This window comes from Achroia grisella, unplaced genomic scaffold (genome assembly GCF_030625045.1).
Source record: "Achroia grisella isolate CSIRO2021 unplaced genomic scaffold, CSIRO_AGI_Agris_v1 utg1064, whole genome shotgun sequence".
Lineage (NCBI taxonomy): Eukaryota > Metazoa > Arthropoda > Insecta > Lepidoptera > Pyralidae > Achroia > Achroia grisella.
This window is the reverse complement of record NW_026712568.1, coordinates 191,885-208,953: the sequence shown is the minus strand read 5'-3', so window position 1 is coordinate 208,953 and position 17,069 is coordinate 191,885. Positions and strand designations below refer to the sequence as shown.

Here is a 17,069-nt window from a genome sequence, read left to right as displayed (position 1 = left end):
CCATTGAAATAATGAGATATATATAAATAATAATAAGAGATTTTTTCATAACACAATTAGATTACGATAAATTAGTAGACTTTTATAACTGTTTTGACATAAAATCGTATGTAATATTATGTTATCTGTGGTATTAATAAAGATACAACAACAACAGTATCTATTATTTGTAATTTAGATCTAGTTTAATAATGAATATTGGAATTGGAAATTAAATTTCCTATTCCATATAATAAACTATTAATAATATTTCATCACATTAAATTTAAACAATAGGTGTTGATTTCGTGTAACCAATGGAATGAATCCATACATCGATATACTGAGCTGCATATTTAAGTAGGTGCCATTTACAAATATGAAATTTGTAATTTGGGTAAATCCATTTTATGTACTGCAACATATTTTTAAAACAATTGAACTTTGTCGTCATAGTATCTCATATTCTAGTTCCTTTCTATTTGCTTTTACTTTCAAGTTATTTACATATTCTATACATAAATGTGACTCCGTTAATTTTTAAATTGTAAAAATCTATTCGTATGACAAAAAGTGTACAAAAAATGCAAGATATTGCAAAAAACCTTTTAGACGTGTCCATATTAGCAAGACCCTTTAATATTCAGAAAGCGTAATCTATTCTCGTTGGTTTGTAATAAATTTATTAGTAGCGGAAGATCTAAGTATGTTGGTCGCTCAGGAATGAACCTGGGATTTTTAACGTGAAATAAGCTCAATTTATTATAAATCTAGATTTTACTCATAGTGATGGTCCTTAGGCAGTCAAATTGTTATTGCGTGTAAAGCAATTGCATATCTACTTTGAATAACTTAGTACAAACATTTCGTACCTACATAAACATAACATTTAATTTGTGTACTTTAAATCGCTATAATAATTAGAACCGTAGGTAAGATTAGATCGGCTGCTTCGCTTGTTTCTTAACGAGAAAAACATGAAACTCAGTTGTTCTAATTGCTAGTAATGAACATATTTATTATATTCTATGTATTTCATATAATATACACGACTTTCTTGTAAATTTTCCATGTATATCTAAGGACATTAACTTGATAGTAGCATATTGAATTCTATTAGGATATCATATCTCAAGGTAAATATGTATATGAAATTATGCACATACCCAAATAAATATAAACTCCAACGTTATATCACATCACAATGGAAGAATATTCGTATTTCACGGTGGAAACATGGCTTTGAATACTTCAGGTGATATCATGATTAGAGGCAGAAGCATTGTGGAGTACGACGTGAATGTACAGTTTTTAAGTCCGTTGCTTAGCAACCAAAACTAGTTCACTGTGAATTGAGTTAGCTGTATTCTTTATGTTTACTAATATTGAATAATATATTTGTTATCATCTATTAATATGAATATAAGTGATCTAGAAGAATATCCTAAAACATATCCGTAATCTTCCTAAATTCTTGTCTGAATTGTTCTTCCGAAGCATCTATAATAGTGTTATTATAATAGTAGTCTGAACACGCTTGTACACTAAAACAAATCTGTCAGTTTGTTTTTTTTTTCTACTATATAAAACTCTGTAAATTAGAGGTGACTAGGTCTCCTTCATCTAATAATATTAGTCATATGGCGGGTTTAAAGGGAGCTTCTCTCTGGGAGCACTGAAATTAGGGTTAGTGACCTTTCTGCTAAGATTTTACTTTTTTGCAAAAAATAATGGTATTTGGAGACTTCAAACAGATTTACCACCGTCGGATTTGTGCATAAGACATCCCTGGCGACTTACTATAAGCTCATTTGCCGCCATTCCATAACAAAAGTTATTGATCTCGCAGAGAGCCTATTATTTTATGTGTTTTAGACATAAAAACTAAGATTCTATACACTATAGGTACATAGAATTTCATTTAATTATTTTGTTTAATTACCTATAATTATACTTAACTAGAATTTTTTTGTCCTATGTCTCACCTTCCGAACTAAAATCTATACCTATTACTAGCAAAGCAAACTATCAATAATACTAATTGGTGAAATATAGACACCCACGCAAAGGTTTCTACATCTACGCACTACATCCACTAGTAAAAGATGCTGGCGTGATTAAAATTAAATTAATTTCAGAAGCACATCAAACAGTATCTGTATAAAAAGATTTCAATTTAGACCAATTAAAAAGAATTAATTATTTACTGAAAATATTTCAATTACTAAAAAATATTGAACTCATGAAGAGTCTGAATAAATAATAAAAATCTAATACGTAAAATATACAGAAGTAGTCGATTAATCTTGAAAAAAGTAAAGATATTCAATATCCTATTAGAAACTTAGAAGACAACAGTATAGCAATTTCCACGGCTGATTAAAAGCTAACATTCGACTAAATATACATCGATTCTACATATTAAACGATAGTGGTGCTTATTACGTTCGAGCATACAATATGGTGTATAAAACAACCTAAACATTGAGACAAAATCCTTTAAATTTTAAATACGTACAGAATTCTTAATTTCAAAAAGCCCACAAGTCGTTTTAATTTTTTGTTACATACTTACAATATTTACGTAATCTTTTTTACCTACATCAATTGTTTTATATCTCAAAACAATGTTCCAGGAGCTTAAATATTTATACTGAAGGTCCTAATGTCACATAGGTATCCTCTGAGAAAATTTATTTCAGCATGGAAATCGGAGCTGTTATATTTTTTGCACTCGAATTCTTTGTGTGACTAATGTTTAAATGTGTGTTTACAACGTACGAAAAACACAAAATTTATTAGATACATTTTTATTTTTCTATACAAATGTAATTGCTTATATTCAAACCTTAGCAAACTATTAAAATGGAGTCAGAATTAACATAGGCACAAAAACAAGTTTCAGAATCCTATATCAGAATAACCCTTTCAGAAGTTAAGTGACAAAACAGTAGGTCTTGTCACGACATTTAATAATGTAATTCATATTTCACTATATATCTCTTCTGTAAACAGCCTATTTGATATCGGTAATTCGGTTAAAACGAATAAAACTACAGGTGTAGGTACCATAAACTTAGGCCGTTTTCCCTTTGGAGTAGGCAGAAGCTCCAGAAAGCCATTTGTTAAAGGTACCATTATTACTTCCCTCCATTTCCGCTACATATGTACGAGTACACAATATATCTCATATCTTTATAACTGCGCTCGTCCGTGAGTAATTTAATATTATCACTACATAATATTCGATCTATTGTTGTAATTTAAAGTATGATATTAAAGTTATAATCTGTCTTTCTGTTTTTTATTAAAATTACCTTCATCTTGAGCTCATTTTCGCTAGTACTCACCTATACGCTAGTAATATGGAGAAACCATCTTATAGGAAATACCAAATCACTAAAACTCTTTGGAAGTAACTAGAGACCAGTAGACTTTTAGTACAATACTTGTGTATCCTAGAATTTTAAAATTATATTCATTTATAATTCTAAATTTAAATTAAACCGTTAATTAAAATTTTACCGGAACAAATGTTCAATAAATATAATCCTGACTTTTTCGCATTTCAACAACGCAGCTAAACAACTACGTAAAACAATGCACAGTGTGTCGTTGTAACCATAGACATCCGGCTACCGGCCTGAAAACGCATAGCGTCAGGGCGACAGCGCCAGTAATTTGACGTGCCATGTAATTTGACAGCGCGTTCGTTAAAAGATAACGTTCACTGCCGTTTACCTTGTTTACAGAGATGATAAGAAATCCTCTCATGACGTATGTATATGCGCGTTAGACTAATACACTCGCGATCAAATGTGATTAGGATTATTTAAAAGTTCGTCTCAAAGAAATATTTTAATTGAAATAGATTTAGTACGAGACCTAGCCGGAAATACAAAAACTGTACTTAAAACCGGTTCAAGATAAAAAATAAAGCGTAAAATACAGTAATATTAGAGGTATACAGACAAAAAATACGTATTATTAGCATTACCAATGTTACATATAATTTAATAAAATAATTAAATGAATATTTAAAAATAAATAAATGAATGTATTCTTTATAATACGCATTTATTGTCCAAAACGTGACAAGGTGCGCTCCGACCACGGTACTTACTAGTGATCTAACGCTAGATCACCTTGAATCCGAGGCTCGCTCTCACGTACATACCATCGGCAATATTTTTCGCTTATCCATCTACGATGCGACACGTCGTAATTGGTTATAACATATTATAAGATTTTTTATTTAACAGGAATGGAAAATAAGCTGACTGCCCTGATGGCTCGACCTCATGGAATATGCCGTTACTTATATACGGAGAGTATGCTCTTATATGACACTCGTATTACTGGATCTATTTTCTGTTATGAAATTATTGATATATTAGTCACGAAAAATATTTAGAAAATGATTAATTTGTTCATCAGTCACTCTAATATAAACGTATGTATGAAAAAAATACAGATATAGGTACATTGAACAGAAATCAAGTATCAAAAGTATATATATCTTAAAGACTATAAATATAAACTTGTTAACCACCTTTCTAGAGTGGGCAAGTAACAATATCTATCATTAATATTAATTAGAATGTATTTATTCTTAAGAATATGCATTATTTGTCCAAAACGTGAAAAAATACATTATGTAACAATATTTCGTACCCTAAACTCCAGGAAATACAGTCGATTTAAAACGCCTACTTTTTTGAAGTTGGGTGATAACGGATAATGAGAATGATTGCCTTATACAGGTCAGTACTTACCAAGTTATGAACGTCAAGGAAAGCACCTCGGGACGGAACCAATGACACATCATTGTTTTTAACGCATTTGTATGCAAGAGGCACTACATGACACTGGAATGGGCTAAGATTCTATTGTTTATATGTCTTTGTAGGAAAACAGCGTCCGACAATTTTATTTTTTACATACTGTAAATTTATATAAACATTCAATAGCATAGCATCTTTTTATATATGTACCTATTCCTGATATCCCATATCACTAATTTTGTCACATTTGAAATATATAAAACTTAATGTTTTAAAACTGAAATTGAAATGAGGTAACAAAATCCAAATCCTTTTTAATTCCTCCTACAGGTTATAGACCAGGGATTTCATCCTCCTGGGAAGTAATCCTGTATTTCATTACATTGACTTATAACATAATTTACAGATGTCCCTAAGTGGACATGGCAAAGAAATCGTAGTACTGATTAGTATGACTAATTACAATTTATACCATTCGATTAGTGTTATTACACAGTAACTCCCAATGCCATAGAAAAAACCTTGAGAATAAAATAGATTCTAGTTCTAGTTAAATCAGTGATGTTAGCTACAAAAAGTACAAAAAACTAGAGGCTTAAGTATACTTTTTGTGACCAGTCATATTTCCATAAACTTTAAAAACCTATCTATCAAACAATTAATACAAAAATCTGTGTATGTAAAATGAATATTTTATTTCCTTATTCTTAAACATAACTGACGATTAAATTCCCATAAACAATGATTTCTATGTGGTGACGAAGTAAAAATACAATGATGACATCATTCCTTTTCATTCTCTGGATTCGTAAAAGGCAACTAGGGAAATAAAAGATATAGTATATTAAGAAATGTTTCCTACCAACAGCTCTCTGCAACGGATTTAAAGCAGCATTTCTCAGGTATCCAGACCCAGTGCATTAAGTTACACTGTGGAAGGAATACTCTTAAATTACTTTCTCAACAACTACCCTAATTGTAATAGGATATACACTAAATTTTTCAACTTTATAATTAAATAAATACCGGAATATTGTCACATATTATTATCAAATAAAGTACGATATTATGAACCTTAAGATATCAACTTTAGTATTCATTTAATTTTCAATCGATAATAACTAGGAGGATCATTTAGTGAACATGTACAAGATTATTAAACCTATCTGCCAATAATCTCCACAGAAACTCTGATATCAGATACTATTATTGTAGATAGAATAGTCTCGACATGGTACATACCTATTGTGCCGTAAAGCAGCAAATAGTATTTCAGCATGAATAGTAAGACAGTGCAATCTCTCAAACAAAAGGTGACGTCTAACGTTAATACTCAGGATTAGCAACGTATTACATGCATTGCATTTCAGTATATAATATTCGTGCACATGATATTGTATACAATGTACATCACATCGTATATTGTCTTGGGAGAATTTCGTATCTAAATAACGGAGATCACAGATGATGGAGCGACAGTATGTGGTCGTACACACCATGGCGTTTATCGACATTGAAAACTGAAAAGCATTTTGCTTGTAATTATATAGGGGATAATTGTAGTAGGTATTGTAATGTGTACATACATCCATAAGACTATACTGAGATAGACTTTGTATGATGTTCTTTGTGTGAGTAACATTTCCTCTCCTATTATTTATTATTTAATATTACCCTGAAATAATTTGATTGCCTTCGTTTGTAATTGCAATTTTATTATAATAATTAGAAGACGATGATAATTTATTAGCATTATAATCCTATTATATGTTTTTTGTTTTCATATTCAACACATATTATTTAAATACTCACTAAAACAAACAAAGACAAATAGTACATAATTAATTTCTACATAAGTAAATAACAAATCCAATTGAAACAGACACAAACTAATATTTGTGTCCAGCGAGATTGGAAATTAGTACCTAGTGGAATTTACAAAATGGCACAAGCGAAGTGAATATCGCAATATGTCGGCGCTTCATCGCCGCGTCCGGATATGATTGGGGTACACTGTTCTGTCCCGGATATTACACCGAGCTGTCTCAAATACCTACTATTTCGTATTTGCTCACCTTTATCGATACAGGAATTTCGCATGACTGAAATTTATTTGAAATTAAAATAAATCTATGCATTGACTACATTGGAAAATTTTCGTAATAAGAAAAAAATAATAAAAAACCCAAACTGTCGTGGCACTCTACATTTTTTTATGTAACTGCAATGATAAACAATGTGGTAAGTGGTAACCGTCCCCTAAACACATGAATAGCATCACGTTATCATGTCCGTGATCTCACTAATGCGTTGCCATTCCAGACCATTAAAATGTTATCATATCTCTCCAACATAGTAAGTAGATTTTATTATTTTGTACATTATATGTATCTGACGTAGATATTTTCTGTGACTGAAGTTGTAGTGAATTTTATGTGTCCTTACACTTCAACGTTGTAATAACCACAAATGCAATAGTATGTGTAAAATAAAACCGCATTAATAAATTATCAATTTTATTACTAGTAGTGGGGTTTTGGGCTATTGTCAGGTGCTAAAATCTATTTTGCTAGCACCAACTTGGTACGCGTCAATAAGTAAAATAACTATTTTTTGAGAACCGATTAGTAAGAACAAAATATTACGAGATGTTTGCCAATTAAGTTGTTCCTGAGATTAGCAATCAAAGAGTTCAGCTATTTTTTAACATCTGTAACAAGAGTATTACTTGTAGAATTTTTGTTTTTACGGATATATGTAATATGCATGTTGTTATAGTCCTCCAAACAAGGTTAAAAAATATTGTAAATTATTTGTATAACATTGTAAAATGCGCTCGTCGGAACTATCGATAATTTCTATATTCACAGCTCTCAAACCCAATTGCTACGATCATATCAGAATTTAATTCCGATGGACATAGACTATTCAGAAAATAGATCATATAGTATTATTATTTATATGGTTACTATTATATTACTAACATTGTATCGATGAATTGATTGATTTGTATCGTACAGTCACAGTAAAAAGTGCCTATTAACTTCTATTTGCACAAAATAATAATACGGTTTTAATTCAAACAGTACTGGTAATTATGGTTTCATCGAAAATACTGCGGAATCGTAAGCTGTGTAAGTATACGTGTAATTTAATAACTCGACCTCCATTGAGCGAGCTCTTTTAAATAATTTACATCAAACCGAATTCATTGAATTTGATCTCGTGTGCAACGTGTGAAAAGCAGACAAATTAAGTATATGCACTCGAGTTTAGTTTGTTTGTTGGCCTGAAATTCTTTATAGTAGGTATTTTACATAATGAAAAATTAGAGACAAAGAAGAAATAAATCTAAAATGAATGCATTTATTATAAAACTTGTAGTAAATATGAATATGAATATTTGATACATGAAATATATTTATGTCGTTTTATTAATCTCCTTGATACTTCATTTAGCCAATCAATACAGATAATATTTTATATAAAAAAATTTTACAAGTTACAAAGAAAACTAGAATAATTATACAATGTCTTATAAGTAAACATATTACGGGAAAGGTAGGGACCATTACCTAATTTTATAAAAATTATCGAGAGTTTATACAAAGTCCTCTAACTCGCCTAATTCTGTCGCCAGCTTTTGTAATATGTGTTTCTGTTGAAGGGCAAGAGATGATATTGAAATTATGGGATACGTATGCATGACACCTTAATACCTCAAAATGGCAGAGTGTGAGTGGTACCAAGGACGTGACATGATGATCTCTTTATATACAGCGTCAGTTGCAACTTACTGTCAGATGTTCAACATCTTTGCTATTACTGTTATATTAAAAAAAAATATTATAGATTTTAGAGTATTTTGTTACTTTGTCTCTAAATGATGAAAATAAATTTAAAGAAAAGAATAAATAAATCACTGTAACAGGTAAAATAGAGTTATTAGACGTTCAAAATTTATGAAATATTTCAGCACTGAAATATGTAATGTTCGTTTCTTTAGAGTAATAAATATAATTTTACAAAGAGAAATTAATGTTCTAATAATCGACCTTATTGGACGACACTCAAGATCTTCACATAGAGATGTTAACTCCCCGCACCTGACAATTTAGTGTCGCAATAATAGGTATAATAATGTACATCCTTCATATACTTTATGTTAGTTTTAAGATAAGTCAGTTGAGATAAAGTTACTTAATTCTACGAAATTTTATCATAAACAAGTGCATATCAATGATATATATTGTAAATACATCGTGAAATCTGTGATGATAATTGTGACACAGGCAAGTTAAAATAAAATCTAACTACAAATTAATAAAAAAACACAATCCCATTGGCAGATCACAAAGTAAGACCTTTTTTGTTTGAGAATCGTATAGAGAAAACAAGATGTTGCGGATTTTTTGCAGCACCAGTAGGTACCTATATGTTTAAAAACTACACTAATATCAGTTAAGCCGTTTGAAACTATAAAAGATGACAATCAGTAATGACATATCAGTTTTATGAGGATATGAGGTCAGGCTAATCAATCTGTTAATAAATGTTTATATGACATCTGTTCGGATCTTTAAAGCTAAAGAGTACATTCATTGTTCTCAAACAATTGCCCTTTCTATATTGACAAATCAATACAAATTCATAAAAAACTTCTAATTCTACTGGCAATTCAGGCATGAATAGCATCGAGGGCATTTTGACTATGTCATGTTCATTCATGTAAGCTAACATTACCACTTATTATCATGGGCCGTCAGCTTGTGTCCAATTACATAAAAATTGGTTGTTTTAATTAATAGAATATGGTATTAGATGGACACAATAGTACTTACCATTTTATTCAATTCCGATACCATTAATACTTGCTATATCTCGAACATTGAGAGGACTCACTACCAGTAAAAGGTATGACCTGACTTATTAGTGTTCAATCTTCAACTGTTATTAAGTCCATTTGCGACACGTACTTCGCATCTAATGGGATATATTGACAAGGCAGACAATTGATTGGAACTTGAAAGTCATATATCATACTATAGGTAATATACATCAGGATTGAACTATATTACCTATTATTATTCTTATAGAAATCTTTTTTAATAAAGATGAAAATCGAGTATAAATGTGTAAACCCACTTCAACAGGCGAGTAGACAGCCAGACGATATTGGAGCGTAATCGGAAACCTCTTGAATCTATCTACAGGATTCGTTTATATTTTCATGATGCACCCATAAAAACATTTCGATAATAACATTAAATTGTCAAATATATTTATCATTTGAACAAAATTATTTTATTAATTATTATGGATTCACACGCCACTATTCAACCCGTGTAGTTTTAAACTACACTGGATAAAAATAAAATGAAAATTACAACAAGCCTTTTAATTCAGTATGATATTTTCAATTTTAGTGATAATTATTATTTTATCTGTATGATTGCACAAAATTAAATTAAATTCATCAAACTGGCTGCAACCACAAACGAAACAATACAATGTTGCAGAAATAAACGAATATTTGGAAAAACGATTTCCACTTTCATTAATTGATAGTGACAGACGCCACTTGAAGTGATGAGAGAGGAGAGAGGTATTTCAATACGCCACTCCATTCTCGATGGTGGTGATTTTCGAAGCTTTGGTACAATCATATTAAAATTTATATTGTTTGTTACTTAATTGAGAGGCTACTTCCTTTAAAACATTGCGATATTCGAGTCTATAATTGTATATTAATTTTCAATAAAGGCATGCACAAACGAAAATAAAACGCGGCAAATTAAGAAAAGTGTAAAAAAATAGCTAACAACTTCCTTGGCAACGAAGTCGTACTCTCAAACAAACCCATTTTAATTTCAATAAGAAAAACATTCAATTTTATTGGAACGCGTAAAATTCTTGATATGGTAAACTACTCGGCCATGCCTAGTATTATACCACCTCAAATATCATGAGTTCAATTTAGGCCAACGCCTCTGACTAGCTCATTTAGGATAACAACTGTGAAAGTATATATAGGTTTTCAGCTACCATGATTGATATAAAATTATATCTATTTAGGTATAATTAACTACAAATCGTTTTATTCTTTGCCGTAAACATAAAGATTATATTATACTATCAACAAGTTACAAACAAAAGAAAGAGTAAACCAAAATTATGATAGTATACTATCAACATATATTTTTACCAATTAGTAAGTAATAGCGGTACCAAAAACAAGTAATCGAAAATTGTCGTAAAAATTGTTGTATTGGACCTAACTAGTCTACTACCTATAAAAAAAAATACATAAAAATTTTCAATTTCCATTGAAAAATATTCATTTATTTCATTTATTCGGTGTTTAAACATATGAGTAAGAATGAAGTTTAAACATTATAAACAGTTATTACACATAATAATAGTCAACAATATAATTATAGTCTAGATAAGAATCTTTTGTAAATAGGCAGATTCTAATTTTACATATGTAATAGGTAAGTAAAATCCTTTATAGTAAAATAATTATGTTATTTATTTTCTAAAATGTAATTTTAAACCATCGGGTTACAATGCCTTCATGCCGTTTAATGACGTCAGAAGTAAACCTATTGTAATTTTAACAAATAATAGATCATTGAATATTTTTTTGTCATAAATGACCTTACTCATCGTGCAAGAATGTAAATAAAAGCAATTAGATCACGAGTTAATTTAGATACTATTTGTATTAAATTAATACACAATTTAAAAAATGTTAACTATGTTCTGAAACGGTACATTTTCCACAAGTACTGTAGAATGGTACTATAATAGAAATTAAGGCATATTGAAAATCGCTAAGTTATTTTATAGTGGAACTTAATTATAGTGATAAGAAAAAAGAGGCGAAGGTTTTTCCTAAGTTATACCTATTTGTACATACAATATAGAATAATAAATATCAGAGCACGGACTTACCTTAGAACGAAGACATTCTGGCTGAGAACACTGTTCAAACGATCACAACAGTACTTTCTAAAATTAAATTTCGAATATCGAAGCCTTCGTTGACTCGGCGGCCAATCATGGAAGTGGGCGACGGAATGCGTCTCTTGCGCAGGTAGAGCCACCCGTGTAGGTGAACAGTTGCGTCTGTGTGGAGGCCAGTAATTACTTTGTATAAACACTGTTGCATTTGTGTGAGTAGTTTGTGTATGTATGATGTAGCGAATATGAAGCATGCATGTTTTACAAATTGCTGTGTAACAGGTGTACAATTGAAATTTTAAACATTTTTACTATATACAAGTATATAGGTGATACTAAAACCCTAAATATTTCGTATAATATATTTATAATTGAAATACTATATCACTTGTACAGGTTACATTTCCTCAGAATGGAATAGGAATACAAAAGTACGAATAGGTAAAGTTCTTTTCTACAAAATGCAATTATCATTCAAATCATAAGTGATTGAATAACAAACAATCGTTACAAATTATTTTGATTCCCTCAAAGGATTTTTGTAGCAATTCAGCGCGGAAATATTACGCATTATTGGAACCTTTGGGCTAGTTATTAACAAAATAGTGCATTATTATATATTATAATAAAACTAATATCATAAATGATTGCACTTCGATAACAGTGTTAGCACTACTGGTATTAATAGTTAAGTCATAATTGAACTCGGCACATAACTGGTCAGATTGATTGTGCACATGACTAACAATCTTCACCGTATATTTTTCTCCGTCATAATACAACACATAGAAATGCACATAGAGCACTTCATTGCTTTAAGTATTAGAAAATCGTTTAGCTGAGAATACGAACAATTGTCTGCGTCCAAGAATATATTCCATACAATATAGATAATTTTATTGTACAATCGGATCAAAAAGGTACTTTAAAATATAGTTTGTTTAATGGTGATCTCATACAAAATATTCAATGAATTTATGATAGATAAATATATCGATCAGTTTGGTTATTGTTATATTTTTATAATTATAATAATTAAGGTGGAATGATTCGCGTTTATTTGTACAAATGAAATTTTATAGAATTTGTAACGACTAATAAGCTGACCTCCCTACTAATGGGTAATAAATAAATAGTCCACTATAATATATCTAAACAGAATGACGGACATCATCTTATACCTATATAAAATTCTTTTGTAACAATGTTACCATACTCTTCAAAAATGACTTGATCGATTTTTATGAAATTGTATATGCATATTTAGTAGGTCTGAGAATCGGCTACTATCTATTTTCATACCCCTAAGTTATAAGAGTTGTACACCCCTAACATATTATTTTTATTTTTTGGATTTTTTTTAATTAATTATAATTAGGCAATATAATATACATACATATCTAAGTATATCCCTCAATTTTCATCCTTCTACCATCAACCCCTATTTTTAATAGCAATATTAGTACAGACATTTATATGACAAAACAACGTTTGCCGAGACAGCTAGTATATTATAAACTTGACGCGTACACCTAAAATATCCTACTTGAATAAATGATTCTTGTCTTGATTTAAACATTATCTTTATCATTATAATGAGCTAACGTTTTTGAAGTGGTTATTATTAGGATTATACATTCAAAAGCTCTAATAACGGGCTCTGCTACTCGAATCAATACTCTAATGGACTATTACTATTGTGTAAAAACAATATAGGCATCATAACTAGGACCTTACTGAACACTGCAAATTGACTAAACACATGGTGGAATTAGGCATTAGCTTAACATCAATCTGCAGATATTGAAACAAAAGAGCAAACACCACTACAGGTCTTATATAGTTGTCAGAAGTTAAAAACCATCGCTCTTAAGAATATCCTTCAATTCTTGTCCATCACAGGTAGCTAGCGAACTTTGAAAAAGGGCGAGTACAATAGACCTAGCAGATCGCAATGTCAACAAACAGGTCACATGAGAATAGCCCAAAACCCTCCAATAAAAAAATTTAAAAAAATCCTGAAAAATCTAAGACATTTTCGTGTTAGTATCAAACGGTTACCTCTCAACGAAGTGAGCTAGTATTAGATATACAATTCTATAGGAAAGATATATTACTGATCTGCGCAGACCTTTACAAAAACATTATAAACGAGTACGACGTACGGAAACAAGTGGCACTTCGTCGAAATATTTTATTCGTCAAAATGGACACAGAATTATTTTAAATAACGTAGGTAGGTAGGTACTCGAGTTCATATCAATACACGTAAAATAGTAGTTCACTGTCGCGGTTATTTCGTCTCCAAAGGACAAAAATATTCAGACAGGTAATCTGGTATCTATAAGATAGGATACTCTGACCAGCTTTTATAAAAACTGTCTTTCCAGCCTTCTTAATTATCTAGCGTGACTGGAATCAAGACTGGTTTAAAAAAATGGTTTTTAAGAGCTCCGGCTAAGAGTATTTCATGGTGAATTTTTTCATAAAAAAATAATTATTAATTATTTTATTGAGAAAATTCATTATATAATAAAATTAGTATGCTGCTGATTATATATTCACTAGAAATCTGAAAAAATTATGTTAGGTTTTAGCATTGTAATTAAAAATTAATAATTTACTAACGCACTGTACGGGGGGAAGTGGATTGTTAGTGATGTGGACTGAATAACCTCATTATTACTAATGTACCAAATTAGGTTGAATTTCACGTGATTCCCCATAAAACTATGGTGGTAAATTCCTGATGAATTTACTACGGTGCGCTAACTGGCGCCGGGGCACGCCTATGCTCATCTTATAACCTTCCCTGGATGCCCGCCAACGTAGACTGTTAACGTAGACTGCTGCATTATTGCATTATCTTCAATCACAAAAAAATATTTCCCGAAGTACAGTCGATCCCTATAAGAAATCATTTTATTTCTGAATTCAGATCGATGAAACTTCATATCGATACATATATCGCCTTATCCACTGTATGAAGAATATATTTATGAAGACAGACATTACATTATAGATCAACGGAGGATTTCGTGAAAAAAGAGGATTTTACTATATTTATTTATTGGTAAAGTTTTAATTACTATTAGTATCAAATGATTCTGTCCAACTTATTATATAGGGTTACTTATATTGAGAAATCATAGTCACAACTATTTATTTCATTATTATTTATTAATAATATATGTATAAAACATATATTATATAAAATATATGTGTTGTAATTATTATAATAGACATTAATTATTAATACAATCCTCTATTACAATATAAAGGTATATATAATTCTGTTTTCTAAATGCATCACTTGTCATTGTGCATTAACCCAATACCATAATAATTAAACAGAAACTCGATGTTGAGGTTATATATAAAACTGGGTTTTGCAATCATACATATGAGACCTGGCAGTAACAATATTTATGTGAGGATAACCACTACTGACACTTAGGGAAAAAGAAATTTACATAACTAACCTCAATCATTCACGTTTTATCCAATAATTAGACACTTTATCCATTGAAAATTATATAAAATCAATACACTGGAAAGAATTAGTGGTAATCCAAACCGAGCCATTTGGATGCGTCCTCATCATTTAGTTTTATAACCACATTAACAGTCTACAAAATATCAATTGTTAAACTAATTAATATCAATATATTGACTAAGCCGTTTTAATAAAATAATGCTTTGATAGGCTCAGTCTACAAAATATATGCAGATGAATAATCACAATATGGATTTCCAACATAAATAAAATTATTACATATTTTTTATTCATATAAAAGGTAATATCACTTACGTAAAATATGGAGGCACATTATACTAGCATCTGCTAAGTTGAGTTAATCTAATCGTATACAATAAAAGCGGCAAAATATTGTTTCTTATTAGATTTTTTCCGCTATTTCATTATAAATAATAATATATTTAAATCATTTCTGAGATTACTCTGATATATAATTGGTACATATAAATTCTTAATTATTATTTGTAGAATAAGGTTAGCTTAGTATAGCTAGCCATTAATATATTTAGCAACAATATTATAACCTTTTAACAGAGAGTATGATTGTATGTCTATTATTGTTAATGTGCTACAATATATTATATAATAAGCAAATACTTGTATACTAATTTAATTGGTAACGTAAATAGTGTTCAGTCGTGATATTTCCACTAAATCCTTCAAAAATAAAAATTACAAATATCCAAATCAACATAGAATTCGAAAGGAAACGCCAAAGAAAATTAAAGTGAAAATAATGCTTAAAAGAAACAGTAATAATAATAGCTCAAGACGTAATAATCAACTAGAGCTGATATAAACATAATTATTGTTTTTATATTAACTAAGTGTTTTAATATTTCCGTTTTTTAGATATTAATTTCAATTCAGTTCCATTTACTCAATACCTCAATTACAATTTATCGATGTTTATAAATATTAACTTAATTAAATATTCTAATATCACCGTTTACGTACGGGCTACACAGAATTTTGATAAGTGGTTTTTTTTGGTCACAATTATCTTGGCTCAGTTATAGAATACGGTTTTACTTTTATTCGAAGTAGTATTCCCTAGATAATATTGCCAATGCTACTGATTTCTGTAATTTCAATAGATTTATCACATAAGTTTTATTGTAGAAATTTGAAAATATTGGCATTCAATGGACCCTGCATTATTTATTATATTTTATTTAACTTTCCTCTGGTCAATGTTGTTAAATTATAAAATTATAACGTATAATAAAAAATATTACAAAAACAACAAGTTTATGGTTCGAAACATTTTTGGAGTGTAAAAAGTACAGTTCATAACATTCCGCAAACACTAATTCCGAGAGCTTTCAAACCTATAATATATGCAACAACGAATAAATTTATAGATAATGATAATTTTAATATTAGAACAGAATATCTAATAACAGTATAAAGTAGAATATATTCAATTATTATATAACAAAAAAATAATTTGACATTATGTAAATATGTATATTGTAAGGACATTTTTCAATATATGTAAATATTTATTCTATATTTCGTAGTCTGACTATTAGAAATATCTGTATAAAATTATTGTATTTTCTAAAGTTATAATAATAACTTTAATACCAACATTGTTGTACAACTGTGAATATAAAATTATTTATCTAAATAATTATATACAAGGTGATAAGCTGATTCAACAATCGTAACATTTAATAGTCATAATATCACATTACAATAACCATCTGCCAATTATATAAAAATTCACTATTATTTATGCCTAAATAGCAAACTCGGCAGAATATATATTACATTGAATTTAAAACAGACATGGATAT

At 29.5% G+C, this 17,069-nt stretch overlaps 1 protein-coding gene across 1 annotated transcript in view; it reads right to left on the bottom strand.

The window, feature by feature from the left end:
* Nucleotides 1-11,845, bottom strand: part of LOC131841878 (protein grindelwald) — a 30,096-nt gene extending 18,251 nt beyond the window's left edge. The window contains exon 1 of the mRNA XM_059190241.1: nt 11,721-11,845. The gene's annotated coding sequence lies outside the window, so the exon portion shown is untranslated. The remainder of the gene's footprint in view (nt 1-11,720) is intronic.
* Nucleotides 11,846-17,069: the final 5,224 nt, after the last annotated feature.